The sequence below is a fragment of the Cebus imitator genome, unplaced genomic scaffold (assembly GCF_001604975.1).
Source record: "Cebus imitator isolate Cc_AM_T3 unplaced genomic scaffold, Cebus_imitator-1.0 Scaffold59, whole genome shotgun sequence".
NCBI lineage: Eukaryota > Metazoa > Chordata > Mammalia > Primates > Cebidae > Cebus > Cebus imitator.
In genome coordinates this window covers 7,224,366-7,228,644 of record NW_016107374.1, presented here as the reverse complement: position 1 = coordinate 7,228,644, position 4,279 = coordinate 7,224,366, and the positions used below count along the sequence as shown (strand labels likewise).

General features: G+C 35.7%; 1 protein-coding gene across 1 annotated transcript in view; it reads left to right on the top strand.

Moving 5' to 3' along the window:
• The window catches only part of TAOK3 (TAO kinase 3), a 209,808-nt gene that overhangs the window by 92,437 nt on the left and 113,092 nt on the right, over positions 1 to 4,279 (top strand). Inside the window, exon 2 of the mRNA XM_037738923.1 lies at positions 1,965 to 2,069. The gene's annotated coding sequence lies outside the window, so the exon portion shown is untranslated. The remainder of the gene's footprint in view (positions 1 to 1,964; positions 2,070 to 4,279) is intronic.

The following is a 4,279-nucleotide window of genomic DNA, read 5'->3' as shown; positions in this document are numbered from 1 at the left end:
AAAAAAAAAAAAAAAAGGAAAAAAGAGAGAAAAAATTAATTATGTAAAAGTGAATAATTATTTAGAGAGAAGATAATTAGCCCAGCATGGTGGCCCAAGCGGGTAGTCCCAGCTACTCGGGAGGCTGAGGCATGAGAACCATTCAAACCTGGGAGGTGGAGGTTTCAGTGAGCCGAAACCCCGCCACTGCACTCCAGCCTGGGAGACAGAGCCAGTCTCTGTCTTAAAAAAAGAGAGAGAAAGAAAACTGTTTTCTAGGAATGAATGTTCCCTGATTTGAAGTTAGTCAGGACATGATGATATTAATAGATGCCTTATTTGAAACTGCTTCCTTAGAAATTTAACAACTAGTGTTCATATAATGCCATAAGGAATATTTTAGTTTATGGGAGCTATAGTCAGACTACATTAGCAAGGTAGGCATGCAAACATTGCAGTTATTGATTAGTTAGTGGTTTGGTAAAATGTCATTCTGATTTCAGGCAAGTTTTAGCTGCCAGTTAATCTAAAGCATCACACAGCCACAGACAGAATTGGAAGGAATACCAAAAATAATGAAAACGTTCAGTTTATAAGTATAGGCATGAGACAAGAGTGGGATATTCTCAGCAAGAAAATAGTGAAAATGAAAGTCCATACTTTTTGTTTAGTTTTTTCCTGTAAGGACTTCATCTACAACGCTAGTCAGGCATCTAAAACTTATTCCAATATATGTAGGTTTTAAATTGTTGTATCTTTGACCCAGTAATTCTACTTCCAGAAATCCATTCTCAAGAAAGCCCCCAAAATGTAGATAAGTAATAGGTGCCAACATCTTCCAGATACAATACTTTTCAATAGTTCAACAAAAGGTTGAATACAGCCTTGGTTTCCGAGTGTGGAGAAATAGTTGTGAATGAATTGCAGCTCTTCAATAACACGGACATTAAGCAGTCATTAAAATGACCTTTCGGAACAGTATTTGGTGACATGACAAAATACTCATAGAGTTAGATAAAAGGGGTGAACTAAGGAATTACATGTATAATGTGATCTCAACTGCATTTTAAAAGTGCATGAAGAAATAAATACATGCATGGAGAAAATATGCCAAATTGTTAATGGAATTTTGCCTGAATAGGATTATGGATTTTGTTCTTTTTTTTTTTTTTTTTGGAGACAGAGTCTCGCTCTGTCACTCAGGCTGAAGTGCAGTGGTGCAGTCTTGGCTCACTGCAGCCTCCACCTCCAGAGTTCAAGCGATTCTCCTGCCTCAGCCTCCTGAGTAGCTGGGATTATAGACGCATGCCACAACACCCAGCTAATTTTTGTATTTTTGGTAGAGATGGGGTTTCACCATGTTGATCAGGCTGGTCTGGAACTCCTGACCTCGTGATCTGCCCACCTCGGCCTCCCAAAATGCTGGGATTACAGGCGTCAGCCACTGTACCCAGCCTGGCATGTACTTCTTTAATAGATAATTAAAAATAATCATCACCTTAAAAATGTAGAAGATTGGTTATAGGAAAGCCTAGAAAAGGAAAGGTAGAGTAATCAATGCAAATCATCATGTCTATTGAAAAAGTAATTCAAAATATAAGCCTTACTGACAGAGAATCAGTAGCATTACCACATGCTGTCAGATTAGTCCTGTCTACTGGTAGCCTCTATTAAGTTACCCTGGACACAAACAAACAGTAGAAGCCTCAGTATAGATTCTGAAATCATTGACACATTTGTTTCCCACATATTGGCTGTGAAAGAGTAGCTTGTGTCTTTGTTATGAGCATCTTACCTTTTAAATTTGCCATCCACAAACAAATGAAGATAAAATTTTAACTTTGTAATATTTGCCATCCACAAACAGATGAAGATAAAATTTTAACTTTGTAATATTGCATAAGTAAATATGTAAAACTACCACATGAGCAATTCTTGCTTCTTTAATTTTGCCAGTAATTATGTATTTTGTTATTTTTCCATAGGTTGCATCATAAATACAAAGGACTGAAGTTATAAAAGAGAAAAAAGAAGATTGCTGCTAAAATGAATCTGAGCAATATGGTATATTTTGTGCCACACACAAAAAGGTATTGTCCATAGATCTACGACTTAGCTTTCTTTTAAATAGATGGAAAAAATTAATATTTTCTGGATGAATTTTTATCTTTGAAAGAAAAATAGAAGGGAAAATAAAAATATTAATAAAATTGGAATAAAATATTCTTTTATAAAAATGTTTGAGTTTCAATTTATTTCCTAAATTTTTTTTCTTCTCAGTTATGGTTTATGTTATGAATAATTATTTGGTTAAAAGAAATGAGCTTAGTTCAATTGCTTTGATTCCTATTGTCAAATTATTTTCTGGAAATATATATATTGCCATTTTTTGTTATAGTACTTTATAGTTAGATTTGATATTACCTAAAAGGTTTTGTGTCACTTTTCTTCTAATTACAGAAGTAACAGACTTTTCAAAACAAAATTTTAGAAAATACATGGAAACAAAAAGAAGGAAATAGAAAAATTACCCAAAATTTCAATACCTAACTTCAGATAAAACACAAGCTACAAAGAAACCAAAACTCATAGGTCAAAGAAGTCACGTTTCCCATATGCACCGTCATATTCCTTCTGTGCTTTCCCTAATTGTACCTCACCTCTTTTGCTAAAACAAAACAAACAAGAAACTGCCTCGTATGAATTCCCAAAAGTGTATTACTAGGTTCAAAGAGCGTACCCATTCTATTCTTCCAGCAATGTATGAAACTATTTCCTTATTCTCTTGTCAGAAAAAAAGTATCTTTTTTCTCTTATTCTGCCTATTTGGTGGGTGAAATGAGGTGTCATGTTATTTCTATTTTTACTTCTTTGATCATTAGTGAATTTAAAAGATTCATATTTTAAATGGACACTGCTGTTTCTTTTTTTAATTTCCTACCTGTCTCTTTTGAGTTTTAGGTAAGTGTATGTGTGTGTTCACCTTTCTGATATTAAGATTAGCTTTTAACTGACAGATATTTTGCACAAATTTTTTCTACTTCATTTATTTTTCTTTCTTTTTTCTTTTCTTTGTTTAGTTTTGCTCCCCCCCCCACCTTTTTTTTTTTGAGATGGAGTCTCATTCTGTCGCCCAAGTAAGAGTGATGTGGTGCAATGTCGGCTCACTGCAACCTCTGCCTCCCAGGTTCAAGCAGTTCTCCCACTTCAGCCTCCCAAGTAGCTGGGATTACAGGCATGCACCATGACACCCACTAATTTTTTTTTTTTTTTTTTTTGAGACAGAGTCTCACTGTGTTGCCAGGTGCCAGGCTGGAGTGCAGTGGTGTGATCTCGGCTCACTGCAACCTCCGCCTCCTGGGTTCAAGCAGTTATCCTGCCTCGGCTTCCCAAGTAGCTGGGACTATAGGCGTGCGCCACCACACCCAGCTAATTTTTTGTATTTTAGTAAAGACAGGTTTTCACCATGTTGGCCATGATGGTCACAATGTCTTGACCTCGTGATCTGCCTGCCTTGGCCTCCCAAAGTGCTGGGATTACAAGCATGAGCTACCACGCCTGGCCTGATTTCAATTTGGTACATTTCATGTTTCTAAAACTACCTTATTGATGCATAACATACATACAATAATCTGAACATATTTAAAGAGCATAATTTCTTTTAACAGGTATGTATCTGTGAAACCATCATCATAGTGGAAAGAAACATATCCACTATCACTCCCAAAAAGCTTCATCATGCCCCTTTTTAGCCCCTCCTACCTACTCCTTTTTACCTGCCCTTGACACCCCCATCCCTCAGGTAACCACTGATGTGTGATTTCTCTCTCTTTAAATTAGTTTGCATTATCTAGAATTCTATATAAATAAATCATAAAGTATATACTATTTTTTGTCTGACTTCTTTTACACAGCATAAATTATTTTCAGATTCATTCCTGTTACAGTGTATATCTATAGTTCCTTTTATTGCTAAGTTACAGTTCATTGTGTTTATCACAGACTGTTTATCCATTTATTTGTCGATGTACATTTGGGTTGTTTCCAGTTTTGGCTACTAAAGCTGCTGGAACATTTGTATACAGGGGTTTGTGTTGATATATGCTTTCATTTTTCTTGGGTAAATACTTAAGAGTATAATGGCTACATCATATGATAGGTATATGTTCAGCTTTTTAAGTAACTGCCCAATAATGAAGTTTGAGATTTTTTTTTTTTTTTTTTTTTTTTTTGAGACGGAGTTTCACTCATGTTACCCAGGCTGGAGTGCAATGGCGCGATCTCGGCTCACCGCAACCTC